We start from the raw sequence: 24,336 nt of genomic DNA, 5'->3' as shown, positions 1-24,336 counted from the left end.
ATATATCTTTGGTGTAGCACCATTCACAATAGCAAAGACATGGAATCAACCTAAATGTCCATCAATAATAGACTACAAGGGAAATGTGGCACATATACATCACGGAATACTATGCAGCTGTGAAAAAGAATAAGAGCATGTTCTTTGCGGGAACATGGATATAGCAGGGGGCCATCATCCTTAGCAAACTAACTTAGGAACAGAAAACCAAATACCACGTTTTCACTTATAAGTGGGAGCCAAATGATGAGAATACATGGATATAAAGAGGGGAACAACAGATACCAGGGCCAACTTGAGAGTGGGGGGAGGGAAGAGGGAGAAAATCAGAAAAAATAATTGTTGGGTACTTGGCTTAGTTCCTGTGTAACAAAATAATCTGTACAGCAAATCCCCATGACACAAATACCTACATAACAAACCTGTACATATACCACTGAACCTAAAATAAAAGTTGGAAAAAAAAAAAGAAATTCTTTCAGGGCAAACCTAGTGATAACAACCTCCTATAGCTTTTGTTTATTGATGAATACTTTAGTTTTTTTCCTCACTTTTAAAGCATAATTTTTGTAACTAAATGATTCTTAGTTAATTTTTTTTCTTTTAGAACTTTAATATACCAGCTCACTGCCTTTTGATCTCTTAACTTTCTGATGAGAAACCTTCAGATAAACCTATTGAGGCTGTCTTGTATGAGATAAGCTTCTTCTCTCTTGCTGCTTTCAAGATTTTTCTCTTTGGTTTTTAACAGTTTGATTATAATGTGTGCCAGTGCTCGTCTCTTGGAGTTCATTTTACTGAGAGACCATTAAGTTTCTTGGATATTTATACTCATTTTTTAAAATCAAATTTGGTTAAGTATTTTACCATATTTTTTCAAACAATTTCTCTTCCCCTTTTTTTCTCTTCTCTTTTTGAGAATCTCCCAGTGTATGAGTTGATCTGTTTGGTGGTGCCCCACAGGTCCCATGGGCTCTCTTCAATTCTCTTAAATCCTTTTTCTTTCCATATCCTAGACCTGTTAATTTTCATTGTCTGTCTTTAACTTTATTGACTTTTTTTTGCTTTTGCTTTCTCTTTTTAGGAGGCTTGCCATCTAATTTTTCTCAGGTACAGTTTCTGGCCTTGTGATTTTTTGTTGAAAATCAGACACTTGAATCTACTAATGTGGCAACTATGAAAATCAGATTTGTTCCTTTCCCCAAGGTTTGCTGTTTTTATTTTGTTTTTGTTGTAGGCTATCTTTATGCTAAAGATCAGCCTGAAGTGTAAACTCAAGGTCCTCTCAGGTCTTCGTTTTGTTTTGTATTGTTTAGACAGGGCCTTACTCTGTCACCCAGGCTTGAGTGCAGTGGCACCATCATGGTTCACTGCAATCTCAGCCTCCTGGGCTAAAGTGATCGCTCTGCCTCAGCCTCCACCTCAGCCTCCCACTTCAGCTAGGGACTATAGACATGTACCATCATGCCCAGCTATTTTTATTTTTTAATTTTTTGTGGAGATGAGGCTCTCACTATGTTTCCCAGACTGGTCTCAAACTCCTGGCCTCAAGCAATCCTCCCACCTCAGCCTCTCAAAGTGCATGAGACACTGCATCCAGCTTTTTGTTTCTTTAGAGACAGGGTCTCACTTTGTCACTCAGGCTGGAGTGCAATGACATGATCATGGCTCATTGTAATCTCAAACCCCTGGGCTCAAGTGATCCTTCTGTCTCAGCCTCCTGCATAGCTAGGACCACAGGTGCACACCACCGCAATTGGCTAACTTCTTTTAATTGCTTTAGAAACTGATCCTGTCTATGTTGCCCAAGCTGGTCTTGGACTCTTGGCCTTGAGCAATCATCCCACCTTGGCCCTGCAAGATGCAGGGATTATAGGCATATGCCACTGCACCCAGCAAAGCCTCTTAATGGGACTTTGCTTTTCTCTGTGCATGTATGGTAGCTATCTAAATCACTTTATATGTATATAGTTGGTTTGAATGCGCCAGTCTTTAATAACTGGTTCACAATAAAAGAAAATGAGAAAAATGGAGGGATGAGGAATGGCCTCAGCCCTTTAAATGCTAAGGATATTTATTTAGCCAGAGAGGGAGGCAATGCAACAACGAGGGATGGGTAAAAAAACAGCTAACCACCTATATGTCCACACCTCCCGAATTAGTAACAGCAATCAGTGACCAAAACACAGATCTCCAATATTTGGAGTATAGAGTTCTAATTGCTCACCCTGGCCCCCTCAAGCTGCATGCAAGCTGCCCTAGGAATATGTGAGTGACTGCTTGCCACAGGGATAGAGGTGGAGAATGGGTAGCTGCCGCTGAGCTAAACACTAACAGTGACCCAAATTAACTGCAATTCACCATCCAAGGCTTCGCCTGGAAGTTACAAGCTTTTAGTAGACCCTAGCGTTCCAAAATAATTATATCAGACGGATTCTGCCAGTGCAGTTGTTGGTTAGGTAAGGAAATAGATTCTTCATGCTTCCTACTCTGCTATCTTTCTAGAATCCTCCTTCTATTACCAGTATTTTTGTCATCTTTTTATGGCTCTGAAACCAATTGGACAGCGCCCTTCTATGCAACATTTATGAAATAATCAAAACTATGGACTGCTGAATAACAGGAGCTCTCCAAAAATTAATAGTATAATTAATTCATTAACTAATATAAAGAAGAAAACTCACAAGGGTATAATGTTCATAGGATTTAGAAAATAGAAGTCTAGACTTGTGCACAGTGAAGTCAAGATTAATCTGGAGTTCTAGAAAGCCAGACAAGCATCATGAATGCATAATGGCCTAGAAAGTATGGCAGGCACTGGTTAAGATGGATACCTGCTATGGTTTAGCTTTAATTTGTTTGGCCCTGCCAAGTCTCCTGTTGAAATTTAATCTCCAATACTGGAAGTAGGCCCTGGTGGGAGGTGTTTCAATTGCGGAGGTGGATTTCTCATGAATAGCCTGGTGCTGCCCTCATAGTAATGAAATGAGTGAGTTCTCACTCTGTTGGTTCCTACTGAGAGCTGGCTGTTAGAAAGTGCCTATAACTTCCTCCCCCACGTTGCTTCCTCTCTTGCTAAGCGATCTTTGGGCTGTATGTGGTGGCTCATGTTTGTAAGCCCAGTACTTTGGGAGGCCAAGGCAGGAGGATTGGTTGAGGCCAGGATTTCGAGACCAAGTGATATGCATATGCCAGCTCCCTTTTCACCTTGTGTCATGAATTGAAGCTTCCAGAAACCCTCATCAGAAGCAGAACTGGGACCAAGCAGAATTAGTCCATTCCCGCACTGCTATAAAGTGACTACGTGGGACTGGGTAATTTACAAAGGAAAGAGGTTTAATTGACTCAGTTCCTCATGGCTGTGTAGACCTCAGTAAATTTACAGTCATGGCAAAAGGCAAAGGGGAAGCAAGGACCTTCTTGACATAGTGGCAGGAGAGAGAAGTGTAAGGAGGGGAAATGCCAGACGCTTATAAAACCATCAGATCTCATGAGAACTCACTCACTATCATGAGAATAGCATGATGGAAACCAACCCCATGATCCAATCACCTCTCTCCCTTGACATATGAAGATCACAATTCAGAATAAGGTTTGATGGGGACACAGAGCCATACCATATCACATGCTTCCTGTACAGCCTGAAGAACAATGAGCCAAGTAAATCTTTTTGCTTTATAAATTACCCAGCTTCAGGTATTCTTTTACAGCAACACAAATGAACTTAAGACATTACCATAAACTGGACATGAAGGGCCCCAAGGACATACTCTAAAGCACAACAGTGCTGAGTCACTATAGAATAATAAAGTTAATTTTTAAAACCAAGCATGAAATATCTTATTTAGACAAAAATAATTGTATGTCTGGACTACATTAATAAAAAATGTATAATAGTTTCATGAATTCATGATGTCTAGAGGTTTACTGGGTAGCTGAGCTACTAGTTTCATTCATTTATCTTTAAAAGGTGCTATAAGATATGGGATGATTTTGTAAATAAGTATCACATTGTGTTCTTTTAATTCTAAAGGAATATTGGTGAAAATGTCCCCCACACATTTAGAAGTTGAAATAAAATTTTCAACAAAAGTTTAATTACCTGCAAAAGATATAAATTACAGTATATTATAAACTTTAGCTTTTAAAATAAAGCTTTTATAAACCTTGCTGTGCTTTGAATGGGTCTCCTCCAGAATTCAGGTGTTGCCAATTTGATAGTAATAGAAGGTAGAGCCTTTAAGAGTTCATTAGATCAAGAAGGCTCCTCCCCTTGTGAAACAGATTAGGAGCCTTTATAAAAAGAGGGAGTTTGTCTTACTTGTCCCTCTCCAGCTTCCACCATGTGAGGACACAGCATTTCTCCTCTTTGTAGAATGCAGCATCAAGGCACCATCTTGGAAGCAGAGAGCAGCCCTCAGCAGACAACAGAACCTGCCAGCACCTTGATCTTGAAAGTTTCAGCCTCTAGAACTGAGAGAAACTATGTCTCTGTTCTTTTTAAATTACTTAGTCAGTGGTATTCTGTTATAGCAGCGTGAACAGAATAAGACAATTTTCTTAAATGTATCCAAAACAGTGTAAATAGTATAGTGATTTGATACTCACCATTATCCATTTATAACTATATAAACAATCTCTAAAATAGTGGTAAACTTTTTGTCTTTTTCCCCATGAGTTAGAATTTTCATTCTTTCCCCCTACATAGAGTTTTATCTCAACGTAATACAATTTTATGCTTGAATATTTTATAGTCATCGCTCACACTTCTATTCAGCAAAAATATGCACATATTGAACTTAAAATTTTAAATGCTTTGGGACCCATAAATGTCTGAGGGTTAAAAAGAAAGTTCCATATTGAAAAGTCATCACAATACTTGTGTTAGCTCACAATTGATCAAAACAATGTAAGTATTATATGTTTCATATACAAAATTAGTAATCATAAAAGGTAACAATTTTGAAAATGCATCTATTATTTATTTATTTGTGGTGCTTTATTATCCAATGGGTTTAAATGTGTATCAATATCATTATTTGCTAGGTTAGGCAGTATAAATTCTATTCCTATATTTTGCTTTTGTAAATGTAAAGGCTAAGAGACTATGTACACATACTAAGTAAACAGAAGTTCGAAGAGTTTTTCCGCAGTATTATCACTCAATTCTTTAAATTCCATTTAAGTTTTATGCCAAAAGGTACATAATGATCTTTCACCACAATTATTTTTAAGGTTCTATTTTCTGGCCATTTTGTTGCCTTCCTTAAATATTCTTGAAAGCCAAGAATTTAAAACTAGTAAACCTGCAAAAAGGATTTCTTACCAACTCATTAGAGTCACTCATTTCCTAATCACTCTCACAAATGTTTTAAGTCACCTCTTTGGTGCCACCGAAATTTTGCCATCTGGGAGCATGTACCAAGGTAAGATTGAAAGTGGATTAGAAATCTGCCTTTGCTGTGTAAAAATGAAATACAAGTGATTTTTAAGGAGCTATTTGGGTCACAGACGAGTTCTCAGGAAGATGCATTTAGAGGATAATGCATATATAAATGTTGAAGGCCTAGTAATAAATTTCTTTAAAATTATTATTTATGCCATTTACCCAATGAAAAGTTTATTACCTCAGGGATACATATTCCCCAACTTGAAGAATATTTTTTTCTGGGATCCTGAAAATAGTAATAACTATATAGAGGATCATAAAATCTCTAAAAACTGGACTAGATATTTGAAGGAGAATGAGTAAACTACATTATATTACAGCTGTTATTTTTTATTCTTTCCTTTAAATGGTAGAAACCGAGTACAGACCTAGAAAGTTGCCTATGAACAGCACAACTAAAACCAAGTATCTTAGCACCCAGGAGATCTTCTTTATTTTGTAACTGCTGAATGGGTCCCACACTTAATAAATAACTGGCTTATATTTTGTTGTATCACACCAGATATAGCATAATATTGTTTTCTCAAAGACATTAACACTATATATAGCTAAAAGAAAAATGCTTCCATATCATTCCTGTCCTCTCCAACTCAACAAAAATGATGTGTGGGTATGTGTGTTCCAGAGTGGTGAGGAAGAGGTCATTACAAAGCACTTACAAGTGAAACAGAAGGTCTGCTTCTAATTTACGGCATTAGCCAATACCTGTGTAAAACTGTAACTCGATCACACATTGACCTTGAGGTGTAGCTTATCTTGTACTGCACTTTTTTTATATGCATAAGTAGAAAATGTATCTATATGTTTATATTTTAACTAGACACTGATTTCCTTATATCATTAAAAAGAAGACAAAATATTATTGAGTAATTAACATACATTGTGAATCTAGAGGTTCCAGCATAGATCCAGTTCTCTAGTGCTTTTTTTTAAATTTGGGGCTTTCATTGTAATTGACAAATAATAATTGTATGTATTTATGGGGTACAGTGTGATATTTTGATACATGTATATACAGGGTGGAATGATCAAATCACACTAGCACAGCTATCGCCTCACATACTTATGTCTTTGTAGTGAGAACATTTAAAATCTACTCTTTTAAAAAGGTAGGATCCAAGATAAGCTACACTTTAATGGTACACTTTAAATGCGTGTAAGTGTATACTGTGTGTTACATTCCAATAAAACTCTTATTTTTAAATTGGACATGAGTAACTAACATTTCAATAGAAGAGGGACAAGTGATATGAGGACAATCTTACGCAAGGACTCTTTAAAGCATACAAACTGAGGATGGGAGGTAAAAGAAATTATGCTTATGTAATTCTACCCACACACCCCGACACACACACACAAACAATAAGAACATCACTTTATTCACGTTTTCCTACAATTCTAAAGCTATGTGGTATTCTCTGGCATTAAAAAGAGGCAGTTAAAGTTTTACTTCTTTGTTCTATGTAGCAACTTACATATTGGTGTAAATATATATCTGCTATTCTTTAACTGGCCAAATGGGCATCTAAAATAATAGTAACGATTCAGAATGTTAGAGTGGCAAGTGACCTAAAGGTCCGTTTAGTCTGGTACTAATTCTACAGACAATATTAGAATCCCAGAGAGGTAAAGATATTGTCCAGAGAACTTGTGAAATGCAGAGTGGAACCAGTCACCAATTCCCTTACTTAATGGTAAAGCACCATACCCCAATGCCCTGACACCATGCCTTGTGCAACTACTTGAACTTGGAAAAGTGGGAGGTAAGTAAAAGCTTATAAATTATGACTATTTGAAAGTAGAGATTGAAACAATTTAAAGAAGCAAAGTACTGGGGATATAAGAAAAGTAAACCATAGAAAATTTCAAAGTAAACTCTGGAATGATATCAAAAGGAGACTTTTTAATTGAGTAGGATACCAGAGGTGTCCACTGAAACACAGCAGCACCACTAAGGGCCTCTGGCAGTAATGAGAGAAGCACAGCATCAGACAGACTCTCATCTTGAATCATGAAGACTGAGTCAAGCAGACCAAGCTGTTCACTGGGGAAGAGAAATGATGAATGATCAGATAGATTCATCACCAAGGTCCTTTGTGAACAACCTCAGAGTGTGTTCACTCTTCAAATGGAAATAATACATTACATGGAACTCCCACAAAGAAGGACATACAATCTATAACAAAACCTAAAATACAATAAAATAAATAAATGGGAAAATAAAAAATAAAAAAAAAAAAAAAAAAAAAAAAAAACAAGAATAACCAGTGAAATCATGATAGTGATATCTACTTTATTGGTGGTATATATATTACTGCATAAGTCCAAACTCAATATCCAGGACTGTCATAGGAATTATTAATTTTTCATCTTTAAAGAAAACAGGTCAAAAAACTTTCAATAATTTATCTTACATGTTTAGAATATCACAGGAATTGCTTTCTATATTTTATTCAATTTCAAGTAAACTAGAAAGTACGATATTTTCAATTTTCTAACATTAATGAAACATCTGCAGAAAAACAATCCTTTCTGCACATCTGGCAAAGGTAAAATTCATGCTGTATCTAGGCTGTCAAAACTGAGTGAAAATGCCCAAAATTTGCAGGGCCTGGAGCAAGAGTACAAATGGAGGCCCATGGACCATATGTCTGTCTATTTAAACACTACAAATCAAATGAAAACGATTTCATGAAAGATACCCCATACTCTTACATTGCTAAATGCACCTTCAAAACACTAAAATGTAAAATATTTAACTAAAAGTCAATGAAATATCAAAGACAGTGCATTAAATTATTATAGAACATACATCATCCTGCAGACGTGTCGGTAATGTTTAGAAGAGTTATAAAATATATATAAAATTCTGAAGTTAGTGTAAAATTACATGATAAAATTTATCTTTATTGCCTTAATTTTAGCACAATAGCAAATTATATTATCATAATTAATATGTTTTCATAATTTTTATTCTCATGATGGTAACAACCTAAATGATTAAAAATAACATGTAAATGTATTCTATTCAAGTACAACAAATGTAAGTATAGTTTCATCAGAAATGTAAACTAAAGTAAAAATAAAAACAAACTAGTAAAATCATTTTATTTACTTGTTAAAACTTATTTTTTCTAAAATATTCAAAATTATATATCAATATTTACAGGAAAATATATTTATAGAATATCAAATCTTAAATAACTTTATGATTAGCTGTGTTTTGTTTAATTTTGAAATTTTAATTATGCTAATTTTATCCTTTTATGAAAATACTCCCAATTTTGCAAATCAGCAGCAGGAAAGTGTTAACACATTACACTACAGTAACCCATCCTCTTAGTTAAAACTATTGACTCAAAAACCTATAGAGTGCCATAGTGTAATTATGAACTTTAAATCTGACTAAATGAAACAAGTAACATGAGATTCTTCTTACCCTAAATACTTGAGGGAAAAACCCAAAATATGATTTTTAAATATATAGGAAAAAATAAGTTATATTCTCACATTAAGACCTCTAGTTGACAGTGACTTTTCTAAGATCAGGGGTGATAATCATGTCTCTTGCTTTCTGGGTCATACGGTTTTTAACCTTTCCTTATAGGAAGTCCGACCAATTCCATTTACACTGTTTTAAAGCCACTAAAATTTGTAAAGAGCAAAGCAAATATTACAGTCAAGGCTGCATTCACTGTTACATGAATTCCTAAATCCTAAACTGTTTTTAACTTTACCTTATAGGAAGTCTGACCAATTCCATTTACACTGTTTTATAGCCACTGAGTTTGTGAAGAACAAACCAAAAATTACAGTCAAGATTGTGTTCACTGTTATATTAACTCCTAAGTCCCAGGATCCCAGAAAACAGCTGATAATTAAAATATTTTTAAACTACCAGAGAAGTACTTACATCAAAATATAAGTAATTTTTTTTAGTTGTGAGGGACGAAACCAACATACCATTATTTGTATCTCTAAATGCTTTCAAAGGAACAGCCTTCCAAAGAGCAAGTGTAATTGTGGTCTGGATGGGCAGGGAGAAGGCAGGAAAAAGGGCTGCCTGGATGAAAACTGGAAACACATTTTCACAAAGCAGCAAGTCCTGGATAGTCTCACCATAACTAAGCTTTGAACTCACAAACTAATACGTGTTCAGTAAGAGCAATTCAATATTTTTCTCAATATCATTACTGACTGACACAAACAAACAGATTCTCAGTGGAGTAAGAGATTGGCTCTGGAGTTTTGTATTGTACTGTCAAGACAGAATACGACCTGGGAATCTTGTGCAAGGCTGATGGTGCTGATAATAGTTGAGAAATGTTGCCCTTCCACACCGATCTCTGATTTTCTTTGTTATTTTCCAATCTTCTTTAATGTACCCTCCTCCCCTTATTTCTCTCTCATCCTGACAAGTTTTCTATGTTCTCAATTTTAGTTTGGCAGCATGCTTGCGTCAGAGTGGTTGCAAGTGATGGAGGACTCTGTGTAGCCCGCGAGACATCAGTCCTCTGGCCGGGTTCCCTAGAGCGCTGCTCCACTGTCGCCAGGTCTCAGGGCTGGTAAGTATGTGTGCAGACCCGCCTGCATGCCTAGCCGTTACTGAATCACGGGTTCGTCATGAGTTCTTTAGCATGATATCAGTAACCACCAAAATCTCACCGCAGTTTCCCCAAGGCTGAATTTATTCATCTCAAAAACAGCATCAGGAATATTCTGAGATGTTTTACTACACAGTGGAATTGGCGAGGCAGTAAAATCATTTTATTTGAAATAACAATAAAAAGCCAAATTGGAGTGCAGCTAGAAGGGATTAGACCACCACAAAACTAGCCTTACTGGAATTGTTTCCAAGAATGTTAGCAATCTATTGGGAGACAGGATGTCTTCTGGAACCAAAATCGGAGGCGGGTGGGGAGAAGAATAGGCAAGTAAGGGTGGCCATGAGGAAATTGAACTTTCATCATCTAGAGCATGGTATGTTTGATATTAACTACGCTTGGCATGCAAATTAAAAGTCTAATAACCAAGTGTGAATTTCACGCACCTAAATCTCCTGTGATAGTTCTAGACAATACTTGGCAATCTGCTTTATAAATGGGTTTTGAACAAGTACTCATAATGATGAAACAATATAGAGGAACAAATTGCGGTAAGGAAAGCATGCTGTTGATGTCAAAGAAGGCAGCCTGTTACCGTAATTCTAGCAACACATTGACTGTGGTCCTGGCCACAGGCAAATTTCTGATGCCTGCTTTTTAAATTATCACCCAGGGTGCCTTGGAGAAATGTGGTAACCTTCAGCATGTTAACACATGGATAAATTAATTCAGTTTGAAGAAGGGAAACTTAGAAACATAGGATATAAGCCTGATGTGTTGACATGTATTGACAAGGAACAAAAAAGACAATAGTCATTTTAGTAACAAGCTATGATACCAAAAAACACTATTCCTTTTACCTCTTCTCTTCCATGGCCTAGGGCTTCCTCTATTTTTAGTTAATTGCTACATGTGTACATTTTAATTCAAAATAAATACTATATCATTTCGACTGACAGGTTTGTTCAGAAAAACATTGTATGTTCTTTTTAAGATTAGAGACATACTTGACTTTTCTCGTTATTTAAGTAAGTAGCATTTATTGAACACTTAATTTTCATCAGCACTGTATTAGACTACTATGAACAATGGCAAGTTATACATATTATGCTCTTGATAAATTAATACCATATTTCAAAGAAAAAATTACATGTGTATTGTAATAAAAGTATCCACATAATTACTGTAAGTCAAGCAATTAGTATAGGTAGCAATGTTGGAGAAATTCAAGTCTAGAAGACTGAGCAGACCCCCCAGGCTGAGGATTTCTGTTGAGAGGTCAGATGGTGATGATACTCAGGAGAGATGAATTTGAAGCCAGACACACCTAAGCTCAAAGTCCAATTTTGTTCCTTACTTAACATCTCTGTGTGTGTGTGTGTGTGTGTGTGTGTGTGTGTGTGTGTGTGTTTCATCTGCAAAACAAAAACATTAAAAATTCCCAACTCTGTAATTGCTGAAAGGACTAAGTGGAAGGGACTTAATGTAGAATGCTGACTCACAGCAAATATCTAAAAGACATTTTAATAAAGGAATAGTAGAGGATAAAGTGTAAAAGGAAGTATGGGCCGGGTGTGATGGTTCACGCCTGTAATCCCAGCACTTTGGGAGGCTGAGGCAGGCGAATCACTTAACATCAGGAGTTAAAGACCAGCCTGGCCAACATGGTGAAACCCCGTCTCTACTGAAAGTACAAAAATTAGCCAGGTGTCGTGACATGCCCTGTAGTCCCAGCTACTCCGGAGGCTGAGGTGCAAGAATCACTTGAACCTAAAGGTGGAGGTTGCAGTGAGCCAAGATCGTACCACAGCACTCCAGCCTGGGATACAGAGTAAAACTCCATCTCAAAAAAAAAAAAAATATGACATATTGCAGGTAAGATAGAGCAAGGGACTCTCTGACTAATATAGTCAGTTATGTACTAGGTAAGCTGCAAGAAATGTCTCCCTATTATAAACTCAGGACACCAAGAAGAAAGGAAAATATATAAAGACAGAAAAGAAAATAATGAAAAAATAGAATGAAGAGGAGGAACAGAGGCAGGAAGAAAAAACAAAAATAGAAAAATTAGAAGAAGGAGTTGTTTTCCAAAGAATAATTTTTAGAATGACAAAAATATTTTGATTATCACTGAGGCAAAAAAAAAAATCTAATAAGAATTTTAACTTTCTGATAGAAAATATATATTAATGTATAATTATGACCTGACTACAACAATAACTCTATAATTATAATATAATTAAGAAAAATCATTGAGAATTAGTCACTACTATAAAAACATGTACCTTAAGGAAAAACATTTCCCAGAAGGAATAAGAAAGTTCTGAGATGAAAGAATAAATAAATCATAAGCAGAGAAGCTTGTTAATACAGTGCTTTAGCAAATCCAAAGCAAGTGTGTCTTCAGAATTAATACTGTTATTGCAACTATTATTTATTATTGTCATCATTATCGGGAATTTGAGGGCTTTAGAAATGAGAGTTAAAACTTCTACTGTCAGCACTGGCATGTAACAAGCTTAGAAATTACCACTCTTATTCTTTCCACAAAAAAAAGTCAGAACAAACTGAAAATGATTGACTTTTCTTGAGCCTATCAGAGAACTTAGGTTGCAGGACAAACCCACATCCTAACAACTAAAGAGGTGTAAACAGGTAGTCATAGCAGAGATCTGCTTACCTAAAGCAGAAGCTGCTGAAGTCTTAAGCGGCTAGGAACATTACAGGATAATTTTGGTGAATTGCTAGAAATTGGCTGTGGACTAACCTTAAGGTATGAAATCCCTAGGGCTGTAGTGTTAGTGGATCTCCTACGCTTTTCTCCAGATACCTCACCAGATTCTCATAATAAAAGTTCTAGAAAAATATTCTCCAGGCTGTGGCAGCAAGAAAGGAAGAGTAATCATTGTGAAATTAAGTCCAGAGCATTCTCCATAAAAAAGGTCAGTCTGGCCTGCCACGGTGGCTCATGCCTATAATCCCAGCACTTTAGGAGGCCGAGGCAGGTAGATCATGAGGTCAGGCATTCAAGACTAATCTGGCCAACATGGTGAAACCCCAACTCACCTAAAAATACAAAATTTAGCTGGGCCTGGTGGTGCACATCTGTAATCCCAGCTACTTGGGAGGCTGAGGCAGGAGAATCGCTTGAACCCAGGAGGCAGAGATTGCGGTGAGCCGAGATCGCGCCACTGCACTCCAGCCTGGGTGACAAAGCAAGACTCCATCTCAAAAAAAAAAAAAAAAAGAAAAACAGTCAGTCTAAGGGGAAATTTTGCCAGAGCTTTATCATAGTTAAGATTAAGAGAAGGTATTTCTCCCATTCCAGCACCCTCTAGATGCTCTTTCTCATCTAAGGGGACAGAACATCTACGTCACTGAAGAAACACCTGTGGAAGTCACAGCCCACAGCAGAGACCCATAAAAATACTGAGATTTGATCATAGGAATATACAACACTCCCACTCACTGACCACCACACCAACCAGGCTGCAATATAATAATAGTGGATTACAGCTGAAAGAGCTGCAAGACACAGACTCTCTGCAAGGAGGAGTATTTAGGGAAGCTTAAAGTTCAGAAGAGAGACAAAACAAAGGTGATGGAGAAATTTGAAGCCTGTGACACTAACAGCTATAGTAAACATTAAATATATCTGAACTCTTAGTCCCACTCACAAAGCCTCTTACACTAAAATCCAGCAGCTCATATTATTTATACATTTTCACCTTTCAAAAAAATTATGACATACCAAAAAAAGAAAGAAAAATCAGAGTTAGAACAGATAAAACAAGTATCAAAACCATGCAAAGGTATGATACAAGTTTTTAAATTATCAGCTAATTTTAAAAAACTAATTCATATGTTAAGGCTTCAAAGGAAAAATGTAAACCATATGCAAGAACAGATGGCTAATGTAACAGACAGATACAAACTGTAAAAAGAAATCAAAAAGATGTAGAAATAAAAACAATATAACAGAAATGAAAAATGCCTCTGATGGGCTCATTAGGAGATGAGACATGACCAGGAAAGAATCAATTAGTTTGACAGTACGTTAATGGAAACATCCCAGACTGAAATATAAAAAGGATTTTTTCTGTTTTTTGTTTTATGTATATTTTTAAATGGAATATCCTATTGCTCTGGACAATTTTTAAAAGATATGACATCCATAAGCTGGGCACAGTGGTGGCTGTCTACAGTCCCAGCTACTTGAGATGCTAAGGTGGCAGGATCACTTGAGCCTAGTAGATTGAGGCTATAGTGAGTTATGATTGCATCACTGCACTCCAGTCTGGATAACATAATGAGACCCCATCTCTAAAATGTCTTTTAAATAAAATAAAATATAATATATAGAATGCATGTAATTGGAATATGAGAAAGAGAGGAGAGAGTGAAGTAGAAGTAATATTGTAATGACAGCCATAATTTGCTACATGAGATGTACCAAATATAAATGCAAATATCCTCAATAAAAAAAATTAGCAGACGAATATTCTCAATAAAAAAATTATCAGATCAAATCCAAAAAGGTAAAAAAAAACAATTATATGCCATAACTAAGTAAGTTATTCCAGGTATGTAAGGGTGGTTTAACATTCAAAACTCAATGTAATCCATCACTTTGACAGGCCAAAGAAGAAAAATCATGTGATAATACCAACTGATGCGGAAAAAAGCATTTGACAAAATATAACACCTAAATATGATAAAACATTTCAGGAAACTGAGAGTACAGGAGAAATTTCTCTGTTATAGCTAACATTATACTGAATAGTTAAAAACTGGATTCTGTCTCCCTAACATCAAAAACAAGGCAAGGATATGGTATCTCACTACTCCTAAAAAAAAAAAAAAAGGCAAGAGAAAGAGAGAGTGAGAGAGAGATGAAGTCTCACTATATGATGCAGGCTGGTCTCAAACTCCTGACCTCAAGAAATCCATCTACCTCAGCCTCCTGAGTAGCTGGGGCTACTGAGGCGAGCTCTCACCTGCCTGTCTTACCACTCTTTTTAAACATTGTGCTGAAAGTTCTGGCTAGTACAATAAGACAATAAAAGGAAATAAAATGTATACATATTGGAAAGGAAGAAACAAACCTGTCTTTGTTCACAGATAACATGATTGCTTATGTAGAAAATCCCAAAGAATCTATAAAAAAAAATCCTTCCTGGAACTAATAAAAAAGTATAGTGAGGCCACGAGAAAAAAATGTTAATATACAAAAGTTATATTTGCTTTCCTATGTACTAGCAATGAACAAATGGGATTTAAAATTAAAAACACAATACCATTTACAATAGTAATCAAAACATGAAATACTTTTTTACAAATCTAACAACAAATGTACAAGATCTATATGTGGAAAACCATAAAACTTCAATAAAAGTAATCAAAGATGTAAATAAATAGGGAGATAAACTCTATTCATGGTTTGTATGTCAATATCGTTAAGATGTCAACTCTTCTCAACTTCGTCTATAGAGTCAATGAAATTTTCATTAAAATGTCCTCAAGCTATTACATGGGACATGTACAAATTGATTCTAAAGTTTATATGGAAAGTCAAAAGACCTATAATACTTTTTCACAAGTACTGAAAAAGAACAAAACTGGAGGGCTTGTACTACCTGATTTCAAGAATTATTATAAAACTACATGAATTGAGACACAATGAAATTCATGACAAAATAGACACATAGATCAATGGAACTGACATAAAGAGGCTAGAAATGTACCCACAGAGATATAGTTAACTGATCTTTGGCAAAGGAGGAAGGGCAGCTTAGTAGAGAAAGGCTAGTCTTTTCAACAAATGATGATGGAACCATTGGGAACCCATATGTAAAATATTACGTAGATGAAGACATTTCACATATAACAAAAAATAACTCAACATGGACCACATACATAAATGTAAAATGCATCATTATAAAAATCCTGTAAGAAAACATCAGAGAAAATTTGTGTGAACTGGGTTTAATAATACATTTTCTAATACCATTCTTCGTTACCAAAAGCATAGCTCCTGAAAAAAAAAAAAAACTTTCATCAGTTGAACTTTATTAAAATTTAAAAGTTCCGCTCTGAAAAAGACACTATTAAGAAAATCTAATGATAAGCCTCAGACTGAAAAAAAAATCACAAAACACATATCTTATAAAGGACTTGTATCCAAAATACTCAAAGAACTCCTAAAACTCAAAAAAAAAAAAAAAGATCAACTAGCCCAATTAGTAAATGGGCAAAATATCAGAACAGATTATCAGACAAGATGTACAGATGGCAAATAAGTATATGAAAAGCTGCACAACATCATTCATCATTAGGGAACTGGAAAATAAAACAACAATGACATTATCACACCTGTTAGAAAGGATAAAATTGGAGGGGAAAAAATACTGATGTTACCAATTACTGGTTAGGATGCAGAACAATAGGAACTCTCATTCACTGCTAGTTGGAATGCAAAATGTATAGTCACTTTGGAAGACAAAGTGGCAGTTCCCAATAAAACTGCCAAGATATATATTAATGCTATATTATCAATCACACTCCCAGGAATTTGCCTGATCTGAATATATATGACCTGTACACAACCCATTTATAGCAGCTTTATTCATAATGACCAAAACCTGGTAGCAACCAGAATGCCTTGGAAAATGTCTGGTTGTATTAATGAAAGTTGGGTAGGAAATATAAGAAATGGGTCTGGAGTATCTTATCATGCTGAGAAGTAAGTAATTATTATTTATAATAGAGCATGATAAAAATGTTACATCATTAATTAATGTGTGAGTACAATGTAAAATTTTAATGTTTGGCTTATGGACATAACTAAATATTTATCAGTAATAACTTCAATAATTGCATAAAACATCATGATAAAACTTTTTCCTATGTACTAATATGTAATATTAGAAGTATATATTAGTATATAATAATAGAACATAATGGAAAAATACATCCTGTATCTTGTAATTTCTTTTTTGTTAATAGAAGATAGACAATATTAAATATTTTATGACATAAAATGAGTATTAATGATATTTAAAACAATACATCAATATATGATTTGACCAGGTCAGTTTTATTTACCTTATTGGTTAATATGTACTAAAGCTAAAAGAAATTATACTTAAGTTTTATCCTTGGATTTTATCCAATGTATATTGAAAATTTTGATAGTCTTAAAGAATATCTAGTTAGAGACTAACTATAAGAATTAACGTTATAACTAAGGCTGCTTTAATACTCGGTAATTTCTAAGATAAAATAAAACATTTTAGAAATAATACAATATTAGGAAGTTCTGAAGATAATCACTTTACTTTAAATATATTTTTTAAAATTCTGTGTGTATTCAACATCTCTCTTTGATGCTATCTTACTTTTGCTCTTGGTACCCTCTTTTAAGAATGATGTACTCTTTGATTTTTTAAAATAATTACTTACACCTGTCCACTGCACCATTTGATTATATTCAAAATATCCTAACAGAGCCAAAATGCACTTCTGTCAATGCTCTATTTTACCATTAAGATAAATATTTATAAGAGAAGAGGCCTTCAAGATGCATGTGTCTTGTTTAAACATTACAAGAAGCTTTCTTTTGTTTTTTTGCTTGGCAACCAAGTGATTTTTCACATAATCTGGTACAATAAAATATATGGAAGTTAATTGAATTGATAGATTTCTTATCTTTGTTGGAATATCCCTGGGAATATCTTCTAAGTTTGAGTACATTGTGTTAGAGTAATTGGGTGAGGTAGTGAGTGATCTATTTATGCAGAGCAGTTGGAGAAACCCTCAAAGGGCAAGGCATATGTGAAATGAAGCATGACCTGGAGCTGAGATGCCAAAAGCTAGGTTGCAGAACTTTTTAAGCAGAGGAAAAGCAGATATGGAGGTCCTAAAGTATGAATGAACTTGGCCGGCTTAAAGATAAAAGACCAGTGTGGATGGACAGAAGCGACAGAGAAACAGAATTGACGAGGTTGAGAAAGAATATAGAAGTAGCTATGCAAAGAAAAAAAAAAGAAAAAAGTTCACATTTAGGCTAAAATGTAATAAGAATTCATAGAAAAGTTTAAAGCATAAGGATTTTATAATCTGAGTTACACTTTTGAAATGGATTGAAGATTTTAAGATATAACTCTGGCTCCAACATGCGTAATCCACTACAGGAGGCAATAGAGGAAGCATTGTGAAAGAGTTAAGTGAGAAATAATGATGTATTATTAGGCAAAGGAGATGGGCAGAGGCAGAATTGAAATTCACTTTGGAAATACTTTGGAGATATAGTCAACAGGATTTTCAGATGAACTGAATTTCCAAAATATTAAAGAAAGGGAAATAATGATGGGTACCTAGAATTTGGACTAATGTCGCAGTTATTTATTGAGATGAAAACTCCTAGAGACTGAAAATTCATAAGGAGGAATTGCATTTTTGGCATGCTAATTTGCTATAAAATTAATATAGATTAAATTTCATATTAAAAATAGATCTTACATTGAATTAATAATAAAAATCAAAAGTTTAAGAAATATACCTAAATAAAAATAGTGTTAAAAGGTTAAAATAAATAGATGGATTAAAATATATCTGAGAAACTCAAATAAAAAGTGTATTACTATTAAATATTAACACGGAATCCAAGGTAAAGGTCATTAAATTCATGGCTGTATTGCATCGACATGCTCCACTATGAGATTTTTTGCACTTATAATTATAGTATATACCTCTTAAAAACTATTAATGAGACAAAAAGTAAATATAAAAAAATTGCAAAATTAAATTATTAACTGCAAATTTAACCTTATTATCCACATTTTTAAGCATCTATTGGCATAGGGAGAAAAAATATACACGCTGAATCACAAAGAATATCTCATAACATTATAAAATGCCAAATTTACAAATATCTATTTTCCTGCAAATACATACAAAATATATTTCAGTTAAAAATAAATAACAGAAGCACAACCACTAAATCTCATTCACCACTATACACAAATTACAATTTAGAAATTAAAAGTATTCTTTAGTAACTTTTGGATCAAAAAAAGAATAATAAGTCAAAGTATAGACTCTGATGGAATAATTATTTCATAGCAACAGAGGTATTTCTATTAAAATTAGTAAGAAATAAGGATTCTTGTAAATAGTATTATTAATATTGTATTAGAAGGGCTATCTCTGAGGCATGAAAAAAAGGCAAAATTATAGCTTTCCTAAAAATAAAATAATTTAGTGTGGAAGGAATAAGCTCCTTTTAAACATCTTGGAAAGATTTTCTTTTTCAAAAAATAAATTTTAAGAGCATATGCATGCATACTTATGCACAAAAATGAAATAAAATTGGATATCTTTACAACTGCAATAAACTACAAATGGATTAAATATTAAAATTTTAAACCAAATTAAATCCCCAATACTAAAGATTATGCAAAAAATTTTATGCTTTGACTACATAAAAAGTCAAAATTGTTTTAGTGTTAAAAAATCAGAAGCTATTTCAAAAGAGAAACTATTTTCATAATATTCAAAACGCATATAAAAATTTTTGGCATGCTTATTTTTTGTTAAAAAATAATTATTTTAAATGTCTATTATCCAAAAGGACAGAACACATGGTTTCTGTTAAATGGATTATAGCAAAAGACAGAAGAAAGAAAACTGAGTGTTAAATAAGAAGACACATTTAATCTCACAAGTAATCAAATAAATTCATAATCAGATCATGATATACCAAATTTTGGCCTATCAAATTTTCAAAGAACAAAATGGTGAAGAAACTGTGAACCTGCATTCTGATTAGATGCTGCCAAGAGTGTAAACTGATAAATCCTTTCAGGGAGGTAATTTTCTATTATGTATCAAGATTTTTAAAATAATTAATGTGAATTTGATAAAGTATGTTTACTTCTAGTAATCCCTCGTTAAGAAATTATTACAAAAAAAGAAAAAAAAAGAAATTATTACTGATATGGACTATAATAGAAATCTACGCAATGATGTTCATATGGGGAAACGTTTGTGGTATAGGTGAAAACAAAGGATAGTTACTTACGAGAATTCCTCATTTTATGTTACTTCACTTTATTGCACTTCACAGATACAGCATGATTTGCAAACCGGTTTGTGGCAGCCGTGCACTGAGCAATTTTATCAGTGTCTTTTCCCAATGTAACACGGAGACAGCATTTGTACACTCTGTATCTCTGTGTCACATTTTGGTAATTCTCACAATGTTTCAAGCTTAGTTATTATTATATCTATTATAGTGATCTGTAATCAGTGATCTTAAAGTTACTACTGTAATCGTTTTGGGACACTACAAACCACTCCCATATACAACAGCAAACTTAATATATGTATGTGTTTTACTGCTCCACAGACCAGTCATTCCCCTATCACTGTGCTTCTCTGGGTTCCTCCCTATTCTCTGAGACACAACAGTATGGAAACTAGGCCAATTAATAACCCTGCAATGGCCTCTATGTGTTCAAGTGAAATGAGGAGTCATGTGTCTCTCACTTTAGGTAAAAAACTATAAATGATTAAGCTTAATGAGGAAGGGATGTCAAAAGCCAAGATAGGCTGTAAGCCAGACCTCTTGCTCCAAACAGTTAGACAAGCTGTGAATACAAATCAAAAGTTATTGGTAGAAATTAAAAGTGCTACTTCAGTGAACACACAAATGATAAGAAAGTGAAACATCCTTATTACTGACATGGTGAAAGTTTCAACGGTCTTGACAGATGATCAAACCAATGATAACATTGTCTTGAAACAAAGCCTACCCCAGAGTAAGCTCTCGATTCGATCAAAGCTGAGAGATGTGAATAAGCAATAGAAGAAAGCTGGAAGCTAGTAGAAGATGGTTGATGGAGTTTAAAGAAAGAAGACATCTTCATAACATCAAAGTACAAAATGAAGCAGCAATGCTGATGGAGAAGCTGCAGCAACTTATTCAGAATATCTAGCTAAGATATATGATGAAGATGAATGCACTAAACAACAGGTTTTCAATGCAGATGAAATAGCCTTATATTGGAAGAAGATTTCATCTAGGTTTATTGTAGAGAGAAGTCAATGCCTATTCAAAACCTCTGGAAAGGATTCACCAGTCTAGATGCCATTAACATTTGTGATTCATGGGAGGAGGTGAAAATATCACTAACAAGAGCTTGGAAGAAGTTGATTCTAACCCTCTTTGGGTGACTTCCAGGAGTTCAAGACTTCAGAGGAAGAAGTAACTGTAGAGATAGGAGAAATAACAAGAGATCTAGAATTCTAAGTGGATCCTGGAGATGTGATAGTTGCTACAAGCTCATGATCAAGTTTGGAAGAATGAGAAGCTTCTTTTTATGAATAAGCAAGAAAATGGTTTCTTGAGATGGAATCTACGTCTGGTGGAGAGGAGTTGAACATTTTTTAAATTACAAGAAAGTATTTAGAATATTATATAAATTTATGTACACATGTGTACACAAACACACACACGCATATATAAAATATAAACTTAATTGATCAAGCAACAACAAGGTTAGAGAGGATTGACTCTAATTTTGAAAAAAGTTCTAGTCCTAGAAAAATGCTACCAAACAGCATGGCATGCTACAGAGAAATCTTTCGTGAAAGGCAGAGTAACAATCACTGTGGCAAACTTTATTGTTCGCTTATTTTAAGAAATTGCCACAGCCACCCCACCCTTTAGCAACCATCACTCCCATCAGTCAGCAGCCACAAACCTCAAGGCAAGACCCTTCACCAACAAAAAAAAAACTACAACTCTTTCAAGGCTCAGATGATCATTAGCATTTTTTAGCAATAAAGTATTTTTAAGGGTAGCACACTTTTTTTTCACATAATGCTCTTGCATACTTAATACACTACAGGATAGTGTAAACATAACTTTTACATGCACTGTGAAACCAAAACATTTGTGTGACGGACTCTATTGCAATATTCACTTTATTGCAGTGGTCTGGAACTGAACCCGAAATAACTCCTAGGTAGGTATACATAAAATATAATTCTTAAAAAACTTTTTGCTTATAAATATATTGGAAGATAATAATATAAAATATACTTAAAAATGTATTTTTGGTGGTTAGATTATGACAAGTTGTTTTTTTTTTTTTTTTTTTTTTTTTTTTTTTTTTTTTTTTTTTTTTTTTTTTTTTTTTTTTTTTTNTTGCTGCATATATTCCATTTGCTGCAATGAACAACATGTCTTTCATGCCAAGGGAAAAATCATATACTTAACACAGAAACCCTAAATTGCAAAATGTAGTCATTATTTTAACATTCCCTCTGCAGATGCTTTCTTTAAAAAAATAATGAATAAATGATTGCCAGCTGTTCAAATGATAAATACTCCCATAAAGTAAGTATTGCTGTATTAAATTAATATTTCATGGCATTCGTCATATTAATTATAACTATTAGCTATCATAGTATTAGTCTATGCTTGTCTTTTTTCCCTTGTAAGTTTTGATTATGAAAATTTAAATAAAATGCACTGTTAAATTATTTTGCCTTTGAAACTTTACAAAAATTACTATTGTAGCACATGCAACTGCCTTTAGCTAATGTCCTCTTCCCACCTCCAAAATTCAATCATAATGTACCTCAAGCAAGAAGCCCTGGGGTCTGTAAATAAGCTTAGCAAAGACCTGACATGTAAGCACACAAACGTTAGTTGCTTGTCATTCTGAATCTATTGTGCCATTTGATTTTCTCTTACATGTGCAGCAACTTTCCCACCAAAAAGTATGCAAACAGAAACGGCTGAGGCAAAAATAGCTCTAGCTACCTTGATAGACAGAGAGATAGCAAACAAATTATTAAATGATTAAACAGTCTGTGCTGGCTCTTTGTTTACCACTGTAGATCAGTCACCACGTCCTTCCACTCGGTTCTGTTCTGTGAGTCTGACCTTATGGATTGCATCAGCTGCACCCAGCGCCCTCTGGCTTCCAGTTTAGTTTGTTTAATGGAAGGTACAGACTGGCTAGCAGAGGAAAGTTCCTTCCCTGCTGGGCCTTGGATGGCAGTTGCAGGGCTTCTCTTCCAATGGACTTCCGGGAGGTCCTACCTTTCAGCTGTCCTAGCCTAAGCAGGGTGCTGGCTCCTTGTTCCTGCCATTTACACTCCCCCTAGCTGCTCCACAACCTTGCTGGCATTGACTGTTTCTAACTTCAGCTCTCGTACAGATGTGTATCTCTATTTCATTGTACTTTAATTTGCAATACCCTAATAAATTATACCTAGCCATTTGCATATCCCTTGTGTTATCCTTATCGATCATTGAAATATGCTCTCTTGTGAGGAGTCTGCCAGTTTTTTCAAAAACCGTCAGTCTTTTTATTATTATTCTTTTGTAGGAGCTCTTTCCTCTGAATGTAATTCCTTTATCCGATATAAGTCTATGCTTTGCCTTTTAACACTTAGTGTTAAAAATATCTTTTTTTTGAGAGAGTCTCATTCTTGTTGCCCAGACTGGAGCACAATGGCGCGATCTCAGCTCACCACAATCTCCACCTCCCGGGTGCAAGTGATTCTCCTGCCTCAGCCTCCCGAGTAGCTGAGATTACAGGCATGTGCCACCACACCCGGCTAATTTGTATTTTTAGTAGAGATGAGATTTCTCTATGTTGGTCAGGCTGGTCTCAAACTCTTGACCTCAAGTGATCTGCCCACCTTGGCCTCCCAAAGTCCTGGGATTACAGGTGTGTGCCACTGCTCCCAGTCTAAAATGTCTTTGAATAAAAGTAAATTCTTAATTTTAATGCAGTTCACTTATAATCTTTTTTGTATGGTTTGAGTTCTCATACTGTTTAAGAAATCTTTGTTTAAGAAGATCTTCATGCAACACGTACTCTTTAAAGGTCTTAAAGATTTTCCTATATTTTCTTCAGGAAGAATTATTTTTTTCCTTTTATATTTAGGTCTATGATTTACTTCTAATTTTTGCGTTATCACATATATCACAGATCAAAGCACATATTTCCCATGTAGATATCCAGTTGACCCAGCTCTTTCTAACTTACAGAACTACAACAATGCTTTTGTCACATATCATATCATATATCATGTGTGGAACTGTCTCTGGGCTCTATATTTTAGTTCATTGGTATTGTGCTTGTACTAGTCTTACATTGCCTTAACTGCTCTGACTTTATAATAGGTCTTTACATCTGGCACTGTATAGCCTTCATTTGTTCTCTTTTGAGATTACCTTGAGTATACTAGGTCTGCATTTTT

The sequence above is a fragment of the Cebus imitator genome, unplaced genomic scaffold (assembly GCF_001604975.1).
Source record: "Cebus imitator isolate Cc_AM_T3 unplaced genomic scaffold, Cebus_imitator-1.0 Scaffold344, whole genome shotgun sequence".
In the NCBI taxonomy this organism is placed as follows: domain Eukaryota; kingdom Metazoa; phylum Chordata; class Mammalia; order Primates; family Cebidae; genus Cebus; species Cebus imitator.
The sequence above is the reverse complement of the archived record's forward strand: the minus strand, read 5'-3'. Positions refer to the sequence as shown.